This window comes from Balaenoptera borealis, assembly GCF_965194805.1.
Source record: "Balaenoptera borealis genome assembly, chromosome: 14".
NCBI classification, from domain to species: Eukaryota; Metazoa; Chordata; class Mammalia; order Artiodactyla; family Balaenopteridae; genus Balaenoptera; species Balaenoptera borealis.
This window is the reverse complement of record NC_138875.1, coordinates 41,944,305-41,972,238: the sequence shown is the minus strand read 5'-3', so window position 1 is coordinate 41,972,238 and position 27,934 is coordinate 41,944,305. Positions and strand designations below refer to the sequence as shown.

Here is a 27,934-nt window from a genome sequence, read left to right as displayed (position 1 = left end):
TAGGTACAATACATTCATTATCTAAGTTAATCCACAAGATTACTCTAAGTAAGCACTATTACTATCCTTACATTAAAGATAAGCAGATACTTTTAGAGAAAATAAGTAATAGATATAATTTCATGCTCCTGGCCACTGTACTGTACTCCTGCATTTTGCCAGTGTATATTCAGAGCATGCAGTACCTTTAAGACTAGCTGGTGCATAGCACAGGGAGATCAGCTCAGTGCTTTGTGTCCACCTAGAGGGGTGGTATAGGAGGGTGGGAGGGAGACGCAAGAGGGAGGGGCTATGGGGATATATGTATACATATAGCTGATTCACTTTGTTATACAGCAGAAACTTAACACACCATTGTAAAGCAATTATACTCCAACAAAGATGTTAAAAAAAAAAAAAACTAGCTGGAACAGAGCTCAGTTGTGAAAGTTAATCTCTTGGGCACATTCTGGAAGCAAACCTCATACTCTGAGCCCCAAATGCAGAAGATTTTGGAACTCATCTTCCATGTAGGATAATTTTCCACGATGTATGTATTTAGGAAGTTGGGTAGAATTATATATATAATAGAATTATATTATATATATAATATAACATTATATTCTATATATATATAGAATATTAAGGAATTCTTTTAGTAATATATGTAATTTTTTTCAGAACCCTGTAGCATACTGACAACATATGGTATTCTCTTATTCAGCCGGGCAAAATCTGGTAGTCAGGCAAGTAAACTGCTGGGTTCAAGAAATGACCTTCCCACACTACAGCCACCTACCCTCAGCCTTCTCTGGGTCACTTATTGGAAATCACTGCCTCCCTTTCTCTCACACAATTGGTGGTACTTTGGGGTAAGAGGAAGATGAACATCAGCCTGGCATAAGCCAGGTCATTCTCCCCGCAACAAGGGCCTCCTCTCCCCTCCCCCACACCATCATTCCCATGCTTAAAGATGCTCAGAATCCTACTTGCTTAACTTTATCTGGTAAAGGCAACAGTGGTTAAAAGCATAGCTATGCAGGTAAGTGTTTTTGAGTATTCTGTTCGTCATTATTAACTATTATTAGATGAGAAGGAAAAACTCTTAGATATGTTAAGCAGACTGTTGTGCATTTTGCCAATTCAACTGTTGATTTTCTTATGTGTTTTCATCTTTTATCACGGAAATTTTATTGGTTTAACTGCTAATATTTTCTAAAAATATTCAAAGGGTCACTACTCTGGTTAAATTATGTTCTCTTTCCTATAAGTACTTACGTTTACTGTTAGTACTGCTAGATAAATTTTTCTGGAAGTTAGATTGCCTGAGTATTTTTCTAAGAACTTGATGCATTTGAGTGCAATAAAACTCTTATTTTGTTGGAGTGTGAAAGGGCCAGTCTTTCCAGGAGTCTTATAATTGGGCCATGGAGTAGATAGACTCTCTGGGGAAAAAAGTCAATATTCATACACACAAAGAAATTCAGTTGTCAATTTGCCTTATTCTTAAACCTATCAACTTTCCATTCTACCCTTAAATGAGCAGACAAGGGGTGCTTCACATACACTCCTGCCCCCAACACACACACACGCACGTATGCTTATACGCACACTCACAGTAATATTTAATTGTTGACTGTTTCTCTTGCTGCAGATGAAAGAATTAAGTTATACAAATGGACTTTATGTTCTTGACCACCATTCTGTGCTTTGAGGAATCCCATTACAGGATGGCTTTATATCATTGTCAAATTTTAACACAGTTGATAAGTTCCTTTTAGAAAGCTACAGTTATAAGTTCCTTTTATTTCTTTAATTAGACATATCTCAGTCATGAGTTCATTTCCAATTTTAATGTTGCTAAACACTAAGCACAGACTGTCAATCCTAGAAAAGGTGAAGTAAGCCATTCATTAAAGCAATTCATCATGGTGAAGCCAGTGAAAGCTATATACTTTGTTTTTGTTTATTTTTAATTGAGGTATAGTTGATTTATCATGTTTCAGGTATCATGCACATCATGTATCATGTACAGCAAAGTGATTCAGTTTTAGATATATATTCTTTTTCAGATTCTTTTCCATTATAGGTTATTACAAGATATTGAATATAGTTCCCTGTGCTATATAGTAGGTCCTTGTTGTTCATCTGTTTTATATATAGTAGTGTGTACCTGTTAAGCCGTACTTTATCCCCCCCACTTTGCCCTTTGGTAACCATAAGTTTGTTTTCTACATCTGTGCGTCTATTTCTGTTTTGTAAATAAGTTTCTTTGTATCATTGTTTTAGATTCCACAAATAAGTGATATCATATGATATTTGTCTTTCTCTGTCTGACTTAGTTCACTTAGTACGATAATCTCTAGGTTCATCCATGTTGCCGCAAATGGCAATATTTCATTGTTTGTTTATGGCTGAGTAATATTCCATTGTATATATGTACCGCATCTTCTTTGAAAGATCTATGCTTTTGAGTTTTATCTCCTGCCAGGAATCACATTCAAGAGAACAGAGGGGCTCCTCTTACCTTTAATGTCTGAGAATCGTGTCATTTTTCTTCTTCTGTTAATGGTGAAGCCATGCTAAAAGGACTTGAGATGAACTGTCAATCACCATTAACCCCTTTCTTCCTGAACTTCCAGGTCAGGGAGCAATCAGAAGTTGCTTTTTACTCTCATGTCGAAGCCTTCCAAGCCCTGTCAGGTTTCCCAAACCATATTTTACAGTTGTCACAGCTGCCATCAATGGTGTGGCTTTTCTTTGTTTGGTTTCTCTGAAAGAGTAAACCCGTAAAATCTTAGAATATGTAGGGGTCCTGATTTTTGTTATATTTCTTGGTAATAAATCTAGGATAAAGACAAGAGAAAATTCTAACTATTAGATGGTGAAATGTTTTGTTTAACACTGTAATGCAGTTATCTAAAATTTTGTGCAATTAAGTCAGTCTGCTTTATACAATCTTTCCATATTTGTAGTCTTACTCAACATCTTTTAAATCGTAACCATTGGAATCAGATAATATAAGATTGCTATGCTACAAATGCTGGAAGCTTCTGCTAGGTTGCCTAAATTTTTCTTGCTTTGTATGTTTTCCAAATATAGTCACTTTTTTTTATGTTGCTCAGAAACACTTGTCCAGAATTTAGATGAAAAAAATAAACTTGTCAAAAAGTTAAATGTGGTATAAATCAATTTCCTTTCACTGTCCAAACTGAAAAGTTTTTTTAAAAATTACCCAAAGTGGTGGTAAAAGTGTTTATCTAGTTTTGATCCCTTATGAAAATGTTCATATTGTACCACTTAATGTAACATTCAAATTTTTTAAATAAGAAAGCATGCATATGAAAAATATCTGAAAAATTATTAAAATACGAACCTGTTAATTTTCTTTAAAACATTCCTGTAACTTTACATGAATACACTAAATTTTGTATATATCAACTTAAGGAAAGAAGAATACTAGAAAGAGATTTTATGGGTGTATAATGAGCCATTCTCCAATAGAAGTCCCCCTTGCATAGCTTTAAATGAAGAAACATTTGAGGAACTTCACCCTTTCTTCCAACTAGTTCAGGAGCCAAGAACACCACTACCGTTTTATTGCTAGAATACACCATTGGACAATTGTTCAGACTGGCCCAGCCACCATCAATGAGCCCTCTGCCCAGCTCTTTGTTTTCCAGCTGTACTCATAAAAAGTAAAGTCAATAGTTAAAGCTAAAATGGATGAAAGAGAAATTTAAGGGTAAGAGGTGAATGGCTTTGGAGCCCCAAATTGGCATCTGTTCAACTCCAGGCCTCCACAGTCCTCAAAGTAGATGATGGCTAAGATGAAGAAGAAAAGAAGCTGGGTGACATATCTGATTCATGGACTAAAGCTAAAAAGGATGGAGCAGCAAGGTACAGGAGAAAGGCTGCTAGGAACCTGTCAACACTAGCCAGAATTTAGGGGGATAATTTAATAGCACTGAGAAATCACACTCAAAACAAAAAACACACATTCAGGCAGATCTGGAAAGTATGATTTTTCGTTGGTTGATTTTAAAAAGCCAAATCAGTGTCTGGATTTTGCTTTTATCAAAATCCTCATTAAGTCGAAGTTTTAGCCCAGTGTGTTATGATCCAGTTGGTACCACCACAGTCAAATCATTCTTGAGAGCATCTATATCTAAAACAGATTGAAAAGTTCAGGAAGCTACACCAATTCATTTCTACAGAGCTCATTTTGTTCTTCTATAAGAGTGATGAGAGGAAAACATTTTCAGCATCTTTGGCAGTCCCTTTCATTCTTAGTAAAGTGGCCAGAATTAAATGAACTATGACAAATGCCCTTTCACCCCTGGACCTAAAGTTGAGGCCAGCTGGACATTTAAGGTAGGATGTCTTCCAGGGCTTTGGCTTATGTTGTACCCATTCTTTGGTGTAGATCTCCAAGTCAGCACCTTGAATGGAACTTTGAAGCCTGTAATTTTTCAGTGACCCACTACCATGGCCCCCTTCCTATCCCTTGTGTGTGTGTGTGTGTGTGTGTGTGTGTGTGCGCGTGTGTGTGTGTGAGAGAGAGAGAGAGAGAGACTGGAAGGAGATGAAATCAAATATCTTCTAAAGCAGCATTGTCCAATTGAAATATAATGCGAGTCACATATGTAATTTTAAATTGTCTAGTAGCCACATTTAAAAATAGAAAGAAACAGGTGAAATTAATATAAATATATTTCACGTAACCCAATATATCAAAAATATTATCATTTCAACATGTAAGCAATAGAAAAAGTTATCAAAAAGATATGATCCACTATTTCTTGTTCTGTATCTTTGGAATCCAGTGTGTATCTTATACTTCCGACGCATCTTAATTTGGATGAGGCACATGTGAACTGCTCAATAGCCACAAGTAGCCGGTGGCTATTAGATCAGACAGCCCGGATCTAAAACATGACTCCCTCTTAGCTCAACAGTATCCCCTTTGAAATGCCTAGCTTCTGACATTTCAGCTCTCAATCTGAGTATGTTTTTCTTCACAGAAGAAATCCAAATGGATAATATCGTAATCCAGGTTCCAATACAGACACACACACATGAACACACACAGGAACTCACATCCGGGCTTTAATGACCTATGCGGATTTCCTTCTAAATAAACCTGAAAAATGAAATATTTCCTCTCTCTAGGGCTTTCTGAAGCAGCATGGGTACCTGTTATCTTGCACATTAATGGGTTACCATATTTAGTGTTGTCAGAGCTGCTGACTCACGGCCCATGCCGCCGCGCTGCCCATGGTGCTTGTTTGACAGCATGCCAATGACAGCTGCCTCCAGCTTCTGAAAGGCTGACCTTGTAACAGCATTCACATTCTTTTGGGTGGTTTTGCTGACATACTCTCAACTCAAAAACTGTTTTTAAAACAAAAGTATAATGAAGTATTGAGCTTCTAAAAGCAATTGTATTTCAGTTCTTTAAATTATCTGAGTGCGTCAAGCAGGGCAAACCAGCGAGGAAATGAATACACAGAGAGAACCATCCTTGAAAGTAGACATTTGAGCTAGAGGCATATAATACTTGGGGACAGTGTTTTAAGATAACATGGGCATCCAAGTGAAACAAGGCTGTCACAAGATCTATTTTTCAACTTTCTCAAGAGCCTTTATTAGCTCTATATTACTGAGCTATTTGAAACTCTCTTTAATTTTGTTCAAAATTAACTAATTTATCTCATTTCCCACCCTAAAAATTTTTTCCTCAATTTCAGCTTCTACACAAGAGGATATAATATGTTCTCCATTAATTAATAAATGCTAAGCTACTATCAAATTCTTAAAATGGGGATCAAATTAGCCAGTAACTACTAGACACAACTCTAGCCAGTGGATAAGATGATCCTTCACACTGTACTCTTCTCTACATGTAAAACAAAATATACACCTTTCAGCCAGCAGCCTGTACTGCTGGCCCTGCCTTCTGTTGGAGCAGAACTTTTGATTCTTTCCCTGGTGGCTAGGTCTGGAACTCCTGTGCATTCTAAATCTCAAGTCTCTCCTCGAACTGATTTCCCTGTTCCTTCTTTCTGTTGCCTATTATCCCAGAGTCTAATCTGAACTAACAGTAAAATTACCATGTGGTTCACATCTCACACAAAATAGTGAAAGTCTGCTTTACTGATTTTAGTGAGTTTCCAGTAAATAAACAGAATGTTCAGTTAATTGTTTTGGCACTTTGTAGCCACTAGAGGGCGATCAAGGCTCCTCTCTATCCTCCCTTCCCACCCTTGTAAACCCAATGAGTGGTGACAGAGATGAGTCAAGGGCACAGTACATTGATCCATGAAATGGAGGGGAAATGAAATTGAATCTTTGGAGAAATGCAAAATATGGTAGCCTGCAAATGCTGCCAACATGTTTTGTTTGATCTATCCATTTGTAAATTTGAAGATTTCTTGTAAAGATACGGATTTCCACCCTGACGATGAAAATAGGAATATATGGCCATCCTGGGTCCATGCTTGTACTTGGGACAACCAGAAGGAGCTGCTGTCTTTCAACAGGGCACACACTCTTCATTTTAATTCCATCTCTAACTCGCTCTATTAGTTTTCCAATATTGAGACCAAATGGCATGTGCCACTTATAATCAAGCTTGCATCATTGATTTCTTGTTGTTAAGAGCTGTTTGGTTTTGGATGTTTTCTGTTCTACTCAGGTCAATATCAAAAGTAATAAAAAGAAAAATAGACCAAGTGAACCTCTTATAATTACAAGGAAAATAAGAGAGAGCATACGTCTTTGAAGAAGTAAAAAACATTTGTAGGGATAAAATATGCATGCAGAATGTGCCTGGGTCTCCTTGACTTATACCCACCTATTTCCCCCATTTACATCAGTTTAATGGGCGTATGAGCTTAGACTTTTCCAACACTCAGAATCTCTGCCAAATTCCTGTTGGTGAGAGTGCAACATACATGTATGCACGTGTGTGTGCATACACACCTCACCCTTTACTGAGGCAGATACCCTCATTCCCACTTTTTTCCTTAGACACCATTTCCCTGAATTCAGTTTTCTCCACAAAGTGGTAAAATCTGGAGGACTGAGATTTGGGCAAGAGTAAATGTTGTAGGAGAGACATTTCTCAAGCGTTTGTTCTAGGCCTTAGGCAAATGGCGCCCCTGTGACTCCTTGTAATCTGGCTTTTTGATCAGTGTAACCCACTGGTAATATGTGCTTCCCTCACACAACTGTGGCAGGTGGCAGATCAGGGATTGAGAGATCATGGGTCCCCGTCAAAATCCCATCTCTCATTTGTCATCACCAACTCTAACTACCAAGAAATCTCTCTCATGATTGACTACATAAGGATTTGCAAAATCAGCCTACAAAGGGCAAACTATCTATCTCTTTACTCAACTTAGTTGGAAAATATATATATCTGCATGTAGCTTGTACTCACAGAAGAAATGTAGAAGTAAATTTAGATTGGTGTAGCATAAACAGATTCCAACAAACACAGTTGATATTCTGATTTACTCACATCATTGTTTCTTGATCTCAAAAAGAAGTGATAATATAAATGTGAGTAACCATAGTTAATACTTGTTGAGTTTACTGTGGGTCAGGCACTATGCTAAGGGATCGCCTTTAATCCTTGGAACAGCTCTGGGTGCTAAGATCTGTTATTATTCCTATTTTAGAGGTGTGGAAAATGGGGCTTGGAGTGGGTAGGTAACTCAATCACTATTACATGAACATTAAATCAAAAGTGGGGTGAGATTTACCACCCCGTTTACCACCACTCTGTCCAACCTCAGAGCCTTCACTCAACCACCTTCCTGTATTCCCTTCCTTTTAGGCCAATGGTTCTCAAAGTGAAGTCTCAAAGACACTTTCATGGGGCCCTTGAGGCCAAAACTATTTTAATAATAACCCTAACATATTATTTGCCATTTTGATTGTGCGAACATTTGCACTGATGATGAAAAAGTAATGGTGGATAAAATTGGTGTAACTGTAATCAAGTTACATTGTACATTGTAACATTGTACATCAAGTACATTGTACATTGATTGTACAATCAATCATTTGTAATCAAGGCAGTGGCACCAGACTGTACTGGTTAGTAATTATCTTCTTCACTGTCGTGCAAAACAGTAAAAAACAAAGCAGGCAACGATAACAACAACAAAAATCTTATTCCATCTTGAAACTCTGATGCACATCTTTTTAATATCCTGTGTGAGGCAATGGAAAGCGTAAAGTGCTCTTGAAATATATCGAGGGACGATGGGTGTCTGAGAGTAAGACTGTTTGCTGTGCAAACTGAACTAGCCACATCTTTCACAGAACAACCTGTTTTCTTGAAAGAACAGCTGGCAGGCACACTATGGTTACTCAGATGCGGTATTTGGTGACGATTTCCTTGAAAATGAATGAAGGGAGCCTGTCACAGCAGAGAAAACCAACAGTATTCTCTGAAAATGATAAAATTCAAACTTTGAAGTAAAAATTAGAGTTTTGGAAAGCTTACATCTGTCACTGTGAGCCTGACAGCTTCCCAATACCTAAAAGACTTTTCTGATGAGATTAATGGTGACATTAACGAATACGACTCTTTGTTATTGAGAGTGAAATGGCTCAACATTTGGAAGATCTGCATAACTCAGTGAACCAATACTTCTCAAATGGCCAACTCATGATGTTGGAAAATCATGCATAAGTTAAAAAATCAACACAAATAGGAGACAGATCATGAATTTTGGTGTAATGGACTATGCCAGGTTCATTGATGTGGTTTCAGACTCCACATGGCAACTCACCTTTAAGAAACAACACTTGTTGAGTTTCAGAGGCAAATCAAAGAAAAATATCCACAATCATCTGAAAGGCTATGGAATACTCTACCTTTCTGAACTGCATATCTGTGTAAGTTTGGAGTTTCTTCATATTCTTCAACCAAAACAACATATTGCAATAGGTTAAGTGCAGAAGCAGAAATGAAAACCCAGCTATCTTCTTTCTATGAAGCCAGAAATTAAAGTTTTCCAAAAATGTAAAAGCACGCCCTACTTCTCACTACATTTTTTGTTTTGGAAAACATTGCTATTTTATTTTTAAAAAGATATCATTTATGTTACATTTAAAAGGTTTACCATTGTTATGTAAATACATTTATAAGTAAATATTTTTTTTGAATTTCTAAGTCAATTTCTAATAAGGTAAATATTGATAGATATAACACACATAATCACAAGCTCTATGGGGCCTTCAGAACAAAAGGTTTGCGTACCTATGATGTAGGGTATAATATTTTTTTTTAACACCAAAATGGCATGGAAATTACTGATACCAAATTAAATGTATATCTTTTATCTCCATTTTTTTAAAAGACACTCATCTTCTCTGAGTCAGATGAAAATAAGTCAGGCTCTCAGCTGTCCTCAGGGGGCTACTAGGGCATGTGGTATATTCAAGGCCACCAGTCAAGGTCATAGTGCACCACTGAAGGGCAAGGCCCGAATTGGCTCCCAGAATCAGATCCTTCTGTCTCTTTATGACTTCCAGAAGAAGCACTTCTTTGTCTAAGAAAACACTCTCCATATTTTGCACATAAATATTTTTTTCTGGGGAAACAAGATACATGAGATGTATTACAAACAAAAAAACAAAGTTTGTCACTGAAATTGTGTCCAAATAACTGCTATTATGCAGACATGTTTTTTAACGAGAGTGAGCTTTCTGGTTAGGTTTTCTGTAATATATTAGAGAAGAGTAATGTTTAAAAATGTGGAATTCGATCTGCTTAGTACAAAAATTTAATTCAGGATATTTGGAGGAGGTATGGTACTCTGCATGGAAACATTTACTCCCGTATTTACCCATCACTTCATTAATGTTAAGAATGTAACTGGTAAAGGTCCAGAAAATCTTTTTTTAATGTGGCTCCCCGACCCCATATCCAGTTTCATGACTTCTTTCCTTCCTTCCTCCTTCACTCCCTCTTTCCTTCCTTTCTTCTCTCCTTCCTTCCTTTCTTCTTTTCTATTTGTTTTGATCTTTACATCATGGTAAAATCAAATAGACACATATCAAATCACAAGGCATGATTAATCTCTAAGAAGTGTGCAGGACTTTAGCAAATGAATGAACATAAATTTGAAGCAGATATTGATGGTCACATATCACCAGGGAAATTTCAGTAGAATCTATGATATACCTGCCTGCGGCTAATTAAAATTTTGTCTTTTTAAAAATTAATTGGATAAATCTTTGACACATTCTGATTTAGCACTCAAAGTTCAATTTAATTCTCTTTTTGATCAATTTGGCAGGTGTACTGAGATGCAAGAGACAAAAGGCTGAGCTTGGGTAAATCCTTTTTCTCCTGGTCAGCAAAAAATCTGTTCATCTTTCCGCCTTTCTTGGAATTAAGTTCAACATGCAGAGCTTAAAGTTTTAAGTGAGGTCATCACTAGGGGATAGTTTTTGTATGTACTCAGTGTAGGTTCATATTGTTCATAAAAGGAGATTTTCGTTTAAGAAAACTTTTGAGACAATTCAGTTTAGTGATTGTGTAAGTTAATGAGACACTCACTGGTCTCACAGTTGTATTTTTTTAAGCTACAAAATGAGGTAATCACTCTAAAAGCATATTCTGAAAAAAAAAATGGCTTCTGTTTTTCTGATATTTTGGGATACATGGGTTTTGTACAGGAGAGGTTTCTGTAGCAAAATAAGCACTACTATAAAATAAAATGATCTACTGCCTTCTTCTGAAATATAACAGAAATGTGTTCTGTGTGGATGTGAGTGTATATAAAGCACATGAGTAAACTAAAGAAGGATTTGGTGACTTTGGATGCCCCGTACCTTCATATGTCATATCCTTTAATTAGCAAGTTTGATAAAATAATTTCATAGCCAGAAAAGAGGAAGCATTCATGCTGAATATGTGTGGATCACTAATAATAAAAAGGATACAAAAAGCAAAAAATAAAACTTGAAATAAAATTATATATAGTTTATAATCCCTCAATTTCATTAAAAATTATGTGTGTATGCATATATATGTATAGATAATGAGATATAATGTATAGATAATATAGTAAATGTAGAATACCTTCATAGGGATTGCCTCTGGGTAGTGGAATGTGGATGACATTAGTTTTCTTTATAATTTATTATATTTTCCACACTTCTTAAAAGTACTTTATTTTTTTAAAAAACTCTGTAAGTTTCCAGCCATCTCTGATTCATTTTTTATTAAACTTGCTTCTTCATATATAGTGGCATATAGCTAATTACTTTTACATTTTTTTTAAAATTAATTAATTTATTTATTTATCTATGGCTGTGTTGGGTCTTCGTTTCTGTGCGAGGGCTCTCTCCAGTTGCAGCAAGCGGGGGCCACTCTTCATCGCGGTGCGCGGGCCTCTCACTATCGCGGCCTCTCTTGTTGCGGAGCACAGGTTCCAGACACGCAGCCTCAGTAGTTGTGGCTCACGGGCCCAGTTGCTCCGTGGCATGTGGGATCTTCCCAGACCAGGGCTCGAACCCGTGTCCCCTGCATTGGCAGGCGGATTCTCAACCACTGCGCCACCAGGGAAGCCCTACATTTATTATTTTAAAAAAGAAAAAATGACGGACACTCAAGTGAGTTCTCCATGCTCGAGCTCCTCTGTGAGGGACACTGCCCAGGTGCAGTGCGAATCATTAAACATATGGGGAGGATGTTCTTTTAAAAAGCAAATATCATCTGTGTAAGCACCTGCCTTAGCCTACAGTGAGATGCAGCAGATAGAAACACAAAGGCATTCCCTCTGAAAAACATGCTGTGCAAGGAACAGAGCTGAGAAATCCTTTATAAACCACCTTCTTCCTTCTCAACACCTTTAAAACAGTTGACTGAATACCCGCCTGAACTGATGCTGACAAGCATATTTTTTTTTCTTATGGGTCCCTGAACGTCAGCAGGCCTCTGGCTTTATGCTGGGAAAAACTTTCCCATTCACTGCAGAATGTATATGTCCATTCCTCTGACAGCTATTTCATCCAAATTGTGTTGTTCTTTCCACTTTATCTTACTTTAACCTGAGTGATGAAGTATAATTTTTTTATCCCTGTCTGTTGGTGAAATATCAAGAGGAAAACGGAACACTCTGCTACTATCTTCCACTTGCTCAAATATCCTCTTGTGGTCTTGTTATATGTCCTAGGGGGTAGTAAAGTAGGTGACTGAGAGGTGAGGCAGGCAGTGACTCTACTTTCCCTGTGTAGGTATCAGTCCGATGGGCAGGGATTACAGATGCACGACTCCCTCTGAGATTAGATTCATTTCCCTGATTAGTTGGCCAAAGACTTCAAAACTTCACAGAAATGAGGTGTCTGCACAGCAAGAAACAGATGCAGCCGGTCTCAACAGTAATTCCCTTGGCGCCCAGAATTTCTGCTGGGATTCTGGTGATTCTGCCCTTCTGTGATTGGGCGGATCACACTGGATCGGAGCAACTAGGCTGTCCCAGTGCTACAGCCTCTTTATCCTCGGAGCCTGAAGCAACAATCTATGCCCTTAATAGGAAATATGTGCAGATATCCAAGACCTTCCTGGTTCTCAGGCTGAACTCTGTGTCAACAAGAACAAATCTTTGGAACAAAGAGGGCGCCCAAGTATCCATCCCTGTGCACTAATTCTGTCTCCAGCTTTAAAGCATCCAGAAAGGCCCATCTCCACAGTCTCCTCCCTGACTCTGACCTAATAACCTTGTGTCTGGGGTGATTCTGATTTTAGTCCAAGGGCCATGATCCCAAATCCACTTTACTGTAGCTTCCTGAGCCACTTTAATGTTCTTAGGCCAGTAACTAATAATCTGGTGAAATGATCTAATAAGTTTATACCACAGCTCTGTGTAGGGAAGAGTGAGAAAACACTGACCTTCATGTTTGCTAATTGTTCCACCATCAATTGAACAAACATTTAGTGAGGAGAATTAGTCATCATTAAAGATGATGTGCTAAAGACGATGAAGAAATAAACAAGACAGTCCCTGCCAAGTTGCATATATTCTTATACAGAGAAGAAAATTCATAGCAATTGTACGTAGTAACATGTGCTACAGAGAAGGAACACAAAGCATGGTGTGCAGACACCAAGGCCCGGGTACGGAGGGGCTAAGAGTAGAGGTGGGAGATGCGGGAGGAGTTTGATGCAGTAGATAGAGTTGGAGGAGCTTCCAGAGAGGAACTAGGCTTAACTTGTGCGGCGTCAGAGGTCTGGAGGAGACCAGTGGTAAAATTAGAGAATACTATTAGGACGGAGGGGACTTGAACCATCTAACCAGTGTTTCTTAGCCTCGGCATTGCTGTCACTTAGGACTGCTAATTATTTTCTGACGGGAGCTGTCCTGTGCCTGTAGGATGTCCAGCAGCATCCCTGGCCTCTACCTACTAGATGCCAGTCTCACTTACCCTCCCTCCACCATCAGAAATGTCTCAATACGTTGCCAACTATCCCTGGGAGGTGGGGGCGAAATCATCCCTCGTTGAGAAGCACCGGTCTCAACCAATACCCTCATTTTACTAATGTGAAAACGGCAACCCTGTTAAGTATAAATGATTTGCCCAGCTAGTTAGTGGGAGGGACAAAAATAAAACCCAGGCTTCTGATCCTATTCAGCCTCCTTTCTATAACATCAGAAGGTGCTTCAAGGACTTTTCAGATCTAAGTGTTTCCTCTTCCTCCAGCCTCATTGTTGCTAGGGATCTGACTGATGCTGTGTGTGTGAACAGGGGTAGCCAGAGTCCTGAGCTCGGCCTCAGCACTGGCATGACACCCTAGCATGCCACTGGGTTTTGGTTTTTTAAATTTTATTGAAGTATAGTTGATTTACAATGTTGTGTTAATTTCTCCTATATAGCAAGGTGATTCAGTTATACATATATATGCTTTTTCATATTCTTTCCCATTATGGTTTATCACAGGATATTGAATATAGTTCCCTGTGCTATACAGTAGGACCTTGTTGTTTATCCATGCTATATATACTAGTTCCTAGCATGCCATTTGTGACTATGGCAGCAAAGAGTCACTCGTAAAAAGCAGGACCTATTTAAGTTGTTGGGAAATTATCTGAACAAGTAGTTATTGTTTCCCAAGTGACTTTGACCATTCTTAGCCACATCCCTTAATAACTGCTACAACTTAAGCCAACTGACAGTGTAAAATACCAGAAAAGCCCCACATGCATGTTTATGAGTGCAGTGCAACGCTCCATCTTTGCATTTTTCTGGGGCGCCCTTTGCAGATCTCCGGCCTTCATCATCTGTAACTGGTCCTCAAAACACTGAACCTGCCCCCTATGACTACAGTGATCTGAAAGTGGTCTCCATCCTAACCTCTGAAGTCTAGAAAGCTGGACTCATAACACTATAGTCTCCCAAGCATAACTAAAAGAGAAGAAAAGGCTACAGAAGAGGTACTAGACAACATCGTCTTCAATCCTCCTTTTCACAGTTAGGCAATCCTAGTTCTTCCTAACAAGGAAAGTAGACATAATGCTCACTTGGGTTCTTCATTTTTTCGGAGTGAATAAAGGCCTTTGAATTTTTCCCATTGTGAGGAAATTATTTTCAGTATGGTGCAAACTCATAGGGGTAAGAAAGAGGAAACTGGATTAAATGTTTATAAGAAAAGAGGACCACAAGGTACATTCATTCATTCATGCAATAAATATTACTGCCTATTTGTTAGGCATTGTTCCAAGCCTCAGGGGTACAATAGTGAACAAAGTTCCTGCCTTCATCGAGCTTATATCCTAGCGTGAAGTGACAAACAATGAATAAATAATAAATAGTAGCAGTGCTATGTGGGTGAATATTTATCAAGGTAAGCAATAGAGAATGAGGGAGGAGTACTATTTTAGGTGGGAAGATCAGTAAGGACATGAATGTGAATAAAAATGTGAATATTCACTTCAGTCTAATATTTGGTTTGCTCCCACATAACCTCGTTTGGGAGTGTATGTGCTTGATCAAATCCCACTACCACCAATGATTATCAAGCCTTTATTTAAATTGATACCATTAGTGTAAAGATTACTATCTTTTTTTGGTGGTCCATTCTGTTTCTGTGTGCTCTACATTGAGGAGATTATCTTAATTAGAAAAAATCCGCCCCCAGCAACTTCCATCCAAACTATAGGACTAAAATACGGCACCCCAAATGAACCAAATACTTCTTTCTCTTGTGATACTCAGTGGTAAGATATTGACTCCTAACTCCAATCTGGACACTGACCAAAAGCTCTTCAGGGAGCCAGCTGAAAGGAGACAGAGTTTTATTTTATCCCATGACACTAAATTTTAACTTCAAGTCAAACTAGAATTTGATAGCTGATGTAGAATTAAATAAGTTAAAGAGAGAAAAGTATCATTTTCTCTTCCTAATCAATGTTCACATGAGAATTTTGCTTTGCAAGTGTCCACCGGGCTGCTGGGAGAATATAGGGGAGGATGGATTCCTTTAATTTAGTGACAGTTTGGGAGGCGGCCACCCTCAGGCTCAAGACTAGAAAGAATTATGGACAATCAGTCTGCATCCTCTGAAGTGGTCTCAGGGGACAGAAGCCAAGGGGGGTAGGGATGGAGCTGCCTACCAGACAGCTGGTTTCGATCGCTGCCTATGAGATACAGGCTGAGATAGGGGCCACTTCCTGTTCGAGTAGGAACAGCAAAAATGAAAGCTGGCTCATAATCAAGATATCATCCAAATGGCAACTTTCACTGTAGTCACAGATCCCAGTTAAGGCGTGAAACCTGAACCTCCCTGTGGGTCCTTTCACACAGCATCTCTATCTGAGCTCATCGCCCTCCTAGTCTATTGCAATCTGGGATGACCCAGGGACCTGGGCAAAAACCAAAAATGCAAAACATGCTTCCCAAAATTGCCAGGCACATGAACACAACCAGCAGCATGATCCTAAGAGGTGCCCAGGCCAAAGGGATTTCTTGAGTGACTCTACATTGCCAGATATAGCTGGATGTAAGTTTACCTGTATGTGTAAGATTTATCATATACATATATATAGTCATATAAAATTATATAAGATGGTGTAAGATTTCCATTTATTTCCTGTTGCTCTGACTTGGAGAGCTGCATTCATGAGGGAGGGATAATATTTTTAACATATAACTTATTCCCAGATGCATAGGTCTAATTTACCCAAACCCCAATTTTTAAAAAATTAGTAGCACGTACGTTCAGAAAACAAAAAATATCTGAAAGTGCTACTGTTGTAATAATACATTTAATTCAAAGAATGCCAGTTGTATGCATGTCCCTAGAATCTAAGTACAGTGAAAGACTGTTGGGTTCTAATGTGAGAGAACAAGTGTTAATTGTGTCGTGAAAATTTCTTTATGTCCTGTTAAATAAATATAATGCAATCATGAATATATCTGAGAACTTGGATTAGAGGCCGGGGGGAGTTATTGTATAGAATTTTCTCTATGAACCCAAAAGCATAGGAGGTCTGAAGCCATGAAAGTTAAAAATAATTATGCCATTGTTTTAGATAACCTGGGCCGAAGAAGACAGTTGGGAGAGGAAAGCTAAGGGTGGGTCTGGAGACAGAGGCCACCTCCCACCAGCCAGAGTACAGAGCTAGGCTCCTCTGTCCCTTCCTTTTCTGGCTTTACTGCCATCAGACATCTTCTCTGCTTTATTTGCTCTGATCCCCCTTCTCCCCATTCTTTTCCTTCTTCTGAACATGGGATTTCCTGACTTCAAATTTCTGCTGCTTCAAGCCACCTAGCACGTGGGATAGTAACATCCAGCCTGTGTGTTGGTGAAAAGAAGAAAGGGGGGAAGGGAAGGGGAAGAAAGAAAGGTGGGAAAGACTAGCTGATGAGAGATGGTGGGTAAAGCTTCTGGTCACTTTCATGCAGCAGGACTCTTGGGCAAATTGCCGCGTGCGCCCAGGAGCCTCTCCTTCCATTCTCATCTGTGAGTTTTCTCAGAAGGCAAAAGATTATAAAATCATTCCCCCTTGTTAAGAAACACCAACAGACCATATTCTGAACTATTTACTATCTACGCCATTGCTCTACAACATCATAAAGCGTGCGGGTCATTCAATTATGTCAGGGTGCCTCTGCGGTAGCCTACACCTGCATCTACCATTGGGGGGGATGCTGGTCTGAGGATTCTGCCTTCAACTGTAGTTTCCCTGGCTTTAGGAGAAATTATGGTGACGCAATATTCCAGAAAATTACCAACTTGGAAAACAGAAGATTCCAGGTTTTCCCATTTCTGAGTTTTTAATCAACCAAAAACAAGAGGCAGTGTTAGCAGCCCAAGGTTCAAGGCTACTCTGTTACTAACCAGCTGCTTAATCTTGGACAGTCACTTTACCCCTCTGGTCCTCACCATCCTCCTCTGTAAAACAACTTCTGGCACAAATGTCTGTTTTTTCAACATTTCTTATAGTAAATGAAAACCAAAGTTCTGAGTTGAGTATTACAAATCGTTCTTAGTGGATGAACGGATTTGTAAAACACCATATGTTCTAGATCTGCCCATTCTGTTTCTGTAATAAACATGTAAGTGTGAGTTGCTTAGTTAAATAAAAGTGTATTTTCTCATTGCAGATAAGTGAGATTTACCAGTCCCTGGATGAAACGCTTGGAAAGTCTTTAAATGCCAGAGTTGACTGCCATTTCAAAGAAAAGAAAATAGATGGTTTTGAAAAGTTCATGCTGTTTCTTCATTGAATTTTAGGTGAGTGAGTCTGAGACAAGAAATTTAAGATGGACATTAAACTATTTCCCTTTAAAGTGTTTCTCTTCCTTGCATGAAAAGAAAATGGGGTTCAATATAACCAGCATTTTATACTTTTAATGAGGTGCCACATAGTGAAAGACTTAGTTTCTGTGCCTTTTGTTTATTTTTTTTTATTATCAGAAACCATCTTGAATGATGAGGTGTAAGATACAGAGATGACCTTGACATCTCTTGCTGATTTCTATTAAGCAGATGCGGTAATGCTTCATTCTATTCTACAGGTCATCAAGTTTTTAAATATATAACAGTATTTAGTATCAAAGTAATCAGCCAAAATGAGCTAAGATCATGTTTTAATGACATAAATGAGAGAAAAATTTAATGGTGATAATGACAGTTTAATCATTACGGGTCTGGGTGTGAGATAAGGCTAACATTTCAGAGGCTGCCCACCGGGAGATCTCATATTGCTTAATTTAAGGTAGGGCATGCTTTAGGTTAGGTGTGGTTTTCAAACTGCTGTGCACAATTAAGCACGCACATGTGCTCACACACTAAGCTTTGTTTTCCTGATCATGAGATAGATGGATATATATTTTTTTACATCACCATACATAATTACCCTTCCATGCTACCAAAGACATGAGCGTACAAATTTGTGCTTTACTATTAGTCTGCAATATGCCACTGTCATTTCTCAGCAGAACAGAGAGGAATAGAGGAATTGAGTGGTGGTCTTATTGAGGAAATTGTGTGGCTTTTTCCACCTCTTCCTGAGTCCTGTTTTCAAAGTGTGGCTTTATTATCTACTTTAAAGAATGGTGATTTCCAGAACATCAGAATGTACCTCTGTTCACAATTCTGAATAAAACAATGCAACTGACAGAGCATTGGCCACTGTCTAAATCTAATCCAAAAAGGCAGTGATGACTCCTTTCTACCTTTTATTAACTTCAAAGTGAAGGTGGATTATGTCTCATCATCTTATGGGTGTGTAAATTTGGTTTATTGAGGTCATATGTGGAACTAAAATGGTGATTTCATTTATTTACAAGATATTTGTTGAATGTAATTCCCAGGAGCTAAACTTAATGCCCTTTAAAAATATCAGTAAATCAATTTGCCTAGTGTAACATTGCTCCGGAGGAGAAAATGAAAATGGAAAACTTATTTTCTTAACTTACTTAACTCTCAGCTTTCCACTGTGCCGGTCTGTGCCTGTTTTCAACTTCACGTCCACTCCTTGCCCTGCTTCTATTCTGCTGATTCTTTGGGGGCTGACCCCTAGAGGCTGGGTTTTCCAGCCCCCAGACCCACCCGCTGTTGCCTCTAGCTTCCCCCAGTGACCTAGAACTCTGAGCTCCAGTAATGTCACCTCTTCCCTCTGTCCCTTGAGACTTGTGGGTAGTGGTGTCTGTGGCTTCCTGCTGGTACTAACCTCCAGGTTGATTTGCTATCCTCAGTTTAGCTTCTCAATTCTTCCATCATCTGTATAACCATTTTCCTGTATTAAATTCCACCTGTTTTAAATATTTAGACTGTTTTCTCTTTTCTTGGTTAGATCCTAACCGACCCATCAGTGCTTCATTAATTTCTCCCAAAATTATTGGAAGAAAAGTGAACAGGGATTACTTGCTTCTCCCAAGGAAAATAAATGATTCTCAGGAAAGGAAATTTTAAGTTAAAATGTAAAGCTGGATATTTTTACACTGAAAAAAACTAACCTAATATATTTAAAGCCATATTCTAAGCTATACAATATTGCAGCATTAACTTGTTAGTGTTAACAGAGTCTTTGTCAATATTCCCATTTTGTGTATCAAATTAATGGGAAGATTTTAAAAATTCTCAGATATGCACCAAATATGAGTTTTACTTTTCTAATATTCGCATTTCACAACCTTCTGTACGCCCAATATAAGAACTTCACAGGGTATCAGTCTCATTCCTACATTCACATTTAAATCTCAGGCTTCAGATTTATTTTATTATGGATCTGATCACTGTCTTTCAGTAATGGTTGTTTGCTATTTGAAGATCCCTTATGGTCTGAACATTTCCCATGTCCCTTAATAAAAACTGAATATATTGGAAAGCAAAGTGATGAGGATGCCAAAGCCTGCCTTTTTTGACAGGTAAACAATTCACCGCTGCCCCACAATCGCACTCAGTCTAAAGGGCTTCCTGGATATTAAAGAGGCTTTGTACTTAATCATTTTGGCACTTCACTTGCTTATTTTAAACACGAGTGCCTCGCTATTTTCATTTCCTTCTCATTTATTTATGTAGACATTTTCCTTTTCAATCTTTTCTCAGAGGTCATGATGACTGCTCATCTGTCCATTTTAATGTATTGTGGGTACACTCACAAGGACATGGTGTCCCTCCTACCAACAAATTTTCATCTGTTCAACCAATGTCAATGTTAAACCTGCAATGCCTAACTGAGAATCCTTTTAGACAATGTGAAAATGCGGCCATGAGCAGAATTTCTTGGACCCCTTCATAACCTAAAATTGGGAGACACAGGGATGTGTAGCTTAATGGTATGGTTTAAAATGCAGTATATAACTGGTGTTCTCACATCCTCCTTAGTTTGGTACAACACCAAAAATTCTAATCATTCACATTTCTCTCTAGTTTATGGAAATGAGGCTTTATAAAGTCATATTCAGAAAAAATAGTCTTGGGAAGAGAAATACACCCATTAATAATGCATACTACATTACACATAAGTCGAATGAATTAGCAAGGAAGAAACTCCTGAGACAATGATGCAAACACTCAGCTTCTGAGAGTTTGGTACACATAAGTGGGCAGAGACTACTGAAATCATCTCACTAACTTCGTAATACTGCCTGGTGGGTCAAGGGGAACACCCATCATAAGAGATAACTCAGGCTGAACATACCTTAATGTCATATTGGAGGAGGGGGTAGGAGAAGTGGAATTATTAGTCCTGAAACTAATGAGCAACATTATGAATAGATATTTTAAATCACTGGTGCCCAAAGAGTTGTAGAAAGTGCTTTAACCAAGATATAGTCGTAGTACTTCTGCTGAACCACAGAATCTCATGTTGAAAAAATCAAGTGCTATCCATCTGTTAAGAGAAATCATCTGTTATCCTCATCTTTGTGTTACCAAGTCCAAGCTCTTACTGCTCACTGCACAACAGGCCAATAAATTGAAAGACAAGTGATTGGCACAAGGAATAATGACTTTATTTGGAGAGCTGGCAGACCAAGAAGATGGTGGACTCGTGTCCCAAAGAACTATCTTGCCTGAGTTAGAATTCAGGCTTCTTTTATACTAAAAGGGGAGGCAGGAAAGTCAAACATTTCCTGGTTCTGGTCAGCCAGATGTGTTAATTTCTTCCTCCCTGCAGTTATTCACAGGTGGGCCTAGTCAAGATGTTTCCTGTGAGCTAAACAAAGGTATCTTAGCTTAACACTCATTACCTGGGAAGAAGGGTTCCCAGAAATGGGCCATTATGTATAATTTAAGCTTATAGACAGCATCCTTTTAGTGATTAACTTGTAATAGTATACAAAAGTTCTTCCCTATTATATTTGCATCCCTGGAAACAAGCGCAGTGCTTGGCACACTGTACATAATTTCTAAACAAACAATTGGTGGATAAGGACATAGGCACAAAGCAATTGCTGGTTAATGCTTACTGAGTTCCTACTTTATACCAAACACTGTTTTGTATGAACATATACTTCATTTCATGTTTAAACAAATCTATAAGTAATATTATCATCTCCTTTTTTAAAGATGAGGAAACTAGGGCCCAGGAAGGTTAAATCACCTGCCTGAGGTTCAGTAAGTTGGGGTGAAAATTCAAATCCAGGCAGTCTGGCTTAGAGCCTGAGCACTTAATTATTATGCTGCACTGTCTCTTGTGTAATATAGTCATCAAGTAACTTTAAAACACAGAAGCAACATTGTTTATCTTAAAATGCATGTCATTCTAGAGTAAACCTGTATTAAGAAATCTTGCTCAAATCTCTAACAGCCTCACTTTGAACACAAATTCCCTCTTTTCAGTGTTCCTAATCTCCTTTCCTTTTAAAACATGACTGCCTAAATCAACTTCCTAATTGACATTCAGATCTCATCATTTCCATTCTTTAATGGTTTGTCCTGATGTTAATATTTTAAAACCCTATTGCTCTTTCATGCCATTTGCTTAATGGAAGAATGTATAATCTTGAGCAGCAAGTTACTTAAGCTCTCTGAGCTTCACATTCCCCACCTGAAAAGATATATCTAATTTGTTGTGAAGACTAGAAAATAATATCCATAAAACAACAAAGTACAGTTCCTGGTATGTAATAGGTACCCAACAGAACAGCAGCTGATCTAGTTAACTTCACCCACTTCAATCTCGAAGCCAGTGTTGGCTGCCCCATCAACTGCAGAGTAAAATCTGCTTCCTGTATTCCTTAACATGTCATAATAGAAGCACAACAGACCCCTTGAGTCTCAGCACCTGCCTTTGTTCCTCATCAGTTGACCTTTGCTAACATGGGGATGATCTGCCTTCTCTGAGCCATGCTCTTTGTGCCTTCACTTTTGCTCATGCTGGTTCTTCTGCCTAGACGTTCCTCGCATCCATACCCCCCTCACCCACAAGCACACATGCACTCTTCAGAGAATTGGAATATCTTAGTCATCTTTCAAGATCCACCACCTCTATTGCTATTATGGGTTCAGTGAAGTCATTGATGAACTCCTCCTGGCTCAACAGTTATCAGTCCTATCTCTGAATTCACATAGCCCTTTGGGCCATTTCTAGATCAGCTCCTATTGTAGACAAGAGAAAGAAAAGCCATCTCATTCAGTCACTCACAGTCTCATGTAATTCCTCATGTTATCTGCCCATCTTCCCTTTGAAATTTTCGTCAAGGACAAGTACCAAGTTTTTTGGTTAGTATTTGAATCTTCTTTACCAAGCTCAGAGTAGTCCTTTTTGGTTTTGAATGAAGCATGAAGGGTCATATTTTGAGAAAAGTTTGAGTGTTTTTAGCGTGGTGAAGATTCGAATACTTCGCCCAGCCATTACAACAAAAGGGGAGCTCTCCATCAGGGGAAAGGGGACCTTATAGGGAGGACCTGTACCATTCTGTGCCAAGCACCAAAACAGATGCTCCACAAACATTATCTTATTTAATTTTCATAACAACCCTTCAAATTGCCTATTATTTCCCTTCTTATTTAGACAAAAACTAGGATTCCAAGAGTTAAGGTAAATTGCTAATGTCATATTTCTGGTAAGTGCCAGGACAAGAATGTTAAGTCATATCTTTCTACTGCAGCAAACTGCCATTCTAAAAGAGCTTTCCAGTTTAATCCTATAAGAAGAATATGTTTGTAACATAATGCTAGAATTTTCCATTTAAAATATTCCCTGAGGGTAAGCTGTTTATAAGTCCACAAATCTTTTTTTCATGGCAAATAAGTTTATGTTTAGGTTGATGCTAAAAATAGCACTATTTCTGTTCAATAAGAGTTTAAAAGATATAGCACCTTGTGGTTCTGACACCTATTTGTGCAAAAACCTCATTTATTAATGTGAGCATAAGCCTGGAAATGATGTCTAAAGCTGTAGACTGATAGAATTTGGGGGCTAAATGTTATGTCGAATCACCACTAGAACTGGGGACTTTTTAAGGCAAGGATTTCTCTTCCTTTTTTCTCCTTAAGAATATTTATGAAATGAATATTTATAACTAATTATGAAAGGATATGTATTGGATGAGAAATAAAAATCTCTCTAGACATAATGACACTATTAGCACTTCTTAAGAGAGTACATAAACTTGTTTTGAATTTTTTTAAATCATATGATTCAAATACCATGTATAATATAAGAATAATAACTGATATGAAATAAAACTCCAAGTTTTCAAAAAAGGAAAGACAAATATGATATCACTTATATGTGGAATCTAAAAAATGATACAAATGAACTTATTTACAAAACAGAAATAGATTCACAGACATAGAAAACAAACTTATGGTTACCAAAGGGCAAAGGTGGGTAGGGATAAATTAGGAGTTTGGGATTAACATATACACACTACCATATATAAAATAGGTAAAAAACAAGGATGTACAGTATAGCACAGGGAACTATATTCAGTATCTTATAATAACCTATAATGGAAAAGAATCTGAAAAAGAATATATATCTACACATATATATGTATATAACTGAATCACTTTGTTGTACATCTGAAACTAGCACAACATTGTACATCAACTATACTTCAACCAAAAAAAAAAAGCAATCCTCTGACTTTATTTTAATTGCAAAAATCAGTATCCAGAGAAGGGTTCCTTCTTTTTGTGAAAAATCCTAATGATTCTTATGCCACATTTATACCTATAATGATCATTCATTTATTCATTTGTTCTTTAAATACATATTACACATCTCTTATGTTCCCTGATCCTGCGCTAGGAACCTGGTAGCCTGAGACAAATAAGGTATAATTCTTCCGAGTAATATTCTAGTTAGACTTGCCACAGATTATGTCTTAGCACTGTAGAATTTCAGCATCATAGGGGATATTTTAGATTGTCTAACCTAGACCCCTGTTCTTGTCCATTCAGGCTACAATAACATAATACCAGAGACTATGTAGTTTATAAAAGTTGGAAATTTATTTCTCACAGTTCTGCAGTCTGAGAACTACAAGATCAAGACACCAGCATGGTCAAGTTCTGGTGAGGGCCTATTTCCTGCTTCATAGCAGGTGTTTTGTCTCCTGTCCTTATATGCAAAAGGGGCTTAGGAGGTCTGTTAGGCCTTTTTTATAAAAGCGCTAATCTCATTCATGAGTGCCCCACCCTAATGACCTAATCACCTCCTGAAGTCCCCACATCTAATACCATCACATTGGGCATTAGGATTTCAACATATGAATTTTGGGGGGGACACAAACATTCAGACCACAGCAACCCCTTAATTTTACATTGAGGAAGTTGAGACCCAGAAAAGTTAAGTAATACCCCCAATATAAGCAGCAAAGCCACACCTAGGACCTATCTGAGTCTCTTACCACCTAGCTGCTCTCCTCCATGAAACAAACAGGCCAATATTCCTATATTCTTGATTTTATTTTCCCCCAAGAGAAGTTTCCACATGTAAGGTGAGGACTGAGGAAATAAGCTTGATTTGGGTTTTATTTATAATACATAGAAGTAGGGTTACTATTCATCAAGGACTTACTGAGAATTAACTAAATATCAGGAGCTTTGCTAGGTGCTGGACATCCAGCTAAGCAAAACCAGAAATGTCTTCCTGGCCCACATCTTGCTTACTGTCTTGTGTGCATGTGTGTGAAACCGCAGCATAAAAACCCTAAATTTCCCTTCAATGGGAATCTCAAAACAGTCCAACTGATGGCAGGCATAATGTGATGCCAAAAAATGGCAACTAAAGTGATTGTAACATATTCACTGTAAAATAATGCAGTCCATAAGTACATTATCTATAAAAACAAAAAGATACTTGTCTGTGTCTTTGGCTTACTGCTGTTATATGGATAACTTAACATTCCAGAAGTGAAAAATAAGTTTTTAAAAATACGAGCATATGTGCTGTGCTGATCTTTGAATAATATAAATATGTAATATCTTAGAAAAATAAGAATTCTATTCACATTTCCAGATTATATCCCTGCCTATTGGGTTACCTTTTGTTGGTTGATTTTCCCCGAAGTTTGCAGAATGCTATTTATCTTTACATAAGTATGATTTGAAAAATTGTGCTCATCACAAGAATGGATGGAACAATGTTTTCCTGTCAAAAAACTAAGGATTATGATGTTTACAAAAGTTAATAACAATGTGCTTTAATGCTAGTATATTCTTATGAGTGACTGTTTATTGTTTTAGCTTGCATTTTAATCATCAATTGATTTTTTGTAACTTTCAAAATCTGACTTTTAAATCTGTACAGCGTTTATTTTAGCAAAATCTTAAACTGTGAATCTGATAGTTCCAAATCATCAAAGCAGTTGAATAAGGTAGTTCTCTATTCTGTCAATTCCTAACAATTCTGTAACCATGAGCTAGAAATTTTACTGTTTATGTATCTAATATGCTTTCAGGCTCAGATAAACACTTGCCATAATCTTTCTTCCAATTCTAGGTGCATAGATAAGTAAGGTGGCTGTCTTTTTCTAAAAACATGTTTTTATCATTATACCATTCCTTCCTAATATATATGAACAACTCCTAGAACCACATGGTTTCCTTTCTAAAGTTGAATTTCTTCCCAGAGTAGTAGTAGCCACAAAAGGCACATAGGGGGAGAAAAAAGCCTACCACTATCCAGATAAGACTACATTCTTTTTTTTTTTTTTTTTATAGAAGTGTAGTTGATTTACAATGTGTTACTCGCTGCTGTACTGCAAAGTGACTCAGTTATACACATAGATCCATTCTTTCTTATGTTCTTTTCCATTATGTTTTATCCCAGGATATTGAATATAGTTCCCTGTGCCATACAGTAGGATCTTGTTGTTTGTCCTAAATGTAATAGTTTGCATCTACTAACCCCAAACTCCCAGTCCATCCCTCTCCCTTGACAACCACAAGTCTGTTCTCTAGGTCTGTGAGTCTGTCTCTGTTTCATAGATAGGTTCATTTGTGCCATATTTTAGATGCCACACATAAGTGATATCATATGGTATTTGCAGACAAGACTACATTCTTACCATTCAGCCATAGCAAATGAGCCTCTCATGACCTCAGTTCAATAGGCCCCCTGATTTAGCGACACCCCCCCCCCTCAATTCATATACCTCCTACACAGCCAACAATGCCACCTTGAGTAATATAAAGCATGCCACCACCTCAAACCCTGCCACATTGCCACAATACTTTGAATTCTCTCTTGGCAAGAAACTTTTGCAGACATTAGGCACAATGATAAGATAACCCTAATAAAAACCTTCCTAGTTTCTCCTGGAGTCTCCCTTCCTACAGTACAAGGAGTGAAAGGACCTGAGAAGCAGGGTTTGTAAACCCCTGTCCTAAACTCAGTTCTTAACCGGAATTCCTCCAGCCGATAAAAAGGACTCTTGAGATTTTCCATATCATCCAGCTCTGAGGCTGTGCTGTGTAGGGCTGTCCCCTTGTAAGCACGAAGGCTTTTCAGGAAAATAGTATTAATCCACTTTCTGAAAGATAGTAAAGGCCCTCCTTGTATTTTGTCTTACACAATAACAAAGATAATCGTCTAGTTCAGCTCATGAGTGCCTTCTCATTAAAATCCTCAGATCCCTTTCATACTCACGCGTAGAGGCCATGCTTAATGTATACTTACTGCAATGAGCTGCGGTTGCCTGGTAACCAGCGGAGGTGTATCCGAGAGTCTGAAGAACATGAATGAATAACTGAACCATTGACATTAGTTTCAGCTGGGTGACCCACACCTTAATTCTACACTAGCCGTCCCAGACATTTCTGATGGGCTGGTGGAACAGGAGCTTTCTCAGAAGTAGCTCATTAAATCATGAAAGTGAGAATTAGCATTTAATGTAACGTTCCTTTCTGTGGTCTGATAGGGGTTCAGAGAATGACCATAGAAGCAAAGAGACTGGATCCCAACATCTTTGATAGAGTTTTTACAGGATACAGAATGAAATGTCTACTAGGGCGCACGCTCTCAAACAGCTTTTTCTGAATGCTTGTGATTCTGTTTGATCAGTTTGGGGAGGAAATTATTTCAGCATTTATTCCACTCTTTGATAATATTACCTTTTCCAAGTTGAATTTTTTTTCTTATAGTTTTTATTTTTTCACCAGCTTTCCTGAGATATGATTGACAAATAAAAATTGTATATATTTAATATACAATATGATTTTTTAAAGAGGTACAATATGATGGTTTAATATACATATGCATTGGGAAATGCTTACCACAATCTAGTTAGTGAATACATCCATCACCTCACAGAGTTACTGTTTTTTTGTGTGTGTGGTGAGAACATTTAAGATCTACACTGTTGGAAACAGACTCACAGCCATAGAGAACAGACTTATGGTTGCCAAGGAGGTGGGGGGATGAGAGAGGGGTGGGCTGGGAGTTTGGGATTAGCAGATGCAAACTATTATATATAGAACGGATAAACAACAAGATCCTACTGTATAGCACAGGGAACTATATTC

At 38.0% G+C, this 27,934-nt stretch overlaps 1 protein-coding gene across 38 annotated transcripts in view; it reads left to right on the top strand.

The window, feature by feature from the left end:
- DTNA (dystrobrevin alpha) overlaps positions 1-27,934 on the top strand; it is a 385,212-nt gene that overhangs the window by 156,516 nt on the left and 200,762 nt on the right. For 36 of the 38 annotated variants that reach the window (XM_082354273.1, XM_082354247.1, XM_082354244.1 and 33 more), the window contains one exon: positions 17,611-17,740. The exons of the other annotated variants lie outside the window; for them this stretch is intronic. The gene's annotated coding sequence lies outside the window, so the exon portion shown is untranslated. The remainder of the gene's footprint in view (positions 1-17,610; positions 17,741-27,934) is intronic. 38 annotated transcript variants of the gene reach the window in all.